The sequence below is a fragment of the Triticum dicoccoides genome, chromosome 5A (genome assembly GCF_002162155.2).
Source record: "Triticum dicoccoides isolate Atlit2015 ecotype Zavitan chromosome 5A, WEW_v2.0, whole genome shotgun sequence".
Lineage (NCBI taxonomy): Eukaryota > Viridiplantae > Streptophyta > Magnoliopsida > Poales > Poaceae > Triticum > Triticum dicoccoides.
Window position 1 is genome coordinate 694,048,062 of NC_041388.1, and position 408 is coordinate 694,048,469.

Sequence of the window (408 nt, forward strand, 5' to 3'; positions counted from 1 at the left end):
AGCAAGGTTTTTTTCGACCTTGTCTAAATCAGCCAAATAACTTTCCTACACATATATTCTATATGTACAGACTATGTGCGCTGGTTTTTCCATTTTTTGATTTTTTTAATTGTTTTGCTCCTTTGAATTCTAGTCAAACTTAACTTTGACCAAGATTTCAATAAGTGTAAAACATCAAAATGAAAAACTAAGCCTGGATCCTTCTTAGTCACTCCAAAATGAAGCTGTGGTGAGTTTTTTGAAATTTTCATGTTCATTTCCCCAAAACACTTCTCTTCACTTCATACAAGAGAGTTTGAGATACTCGAGATATCATACAATACACATGAACTTATCATTTAAATGTATGTAAAGCTTGTTTATCAACTTAAATCGTTAGTATATGACATAAGAAGACTATGTGCGCAG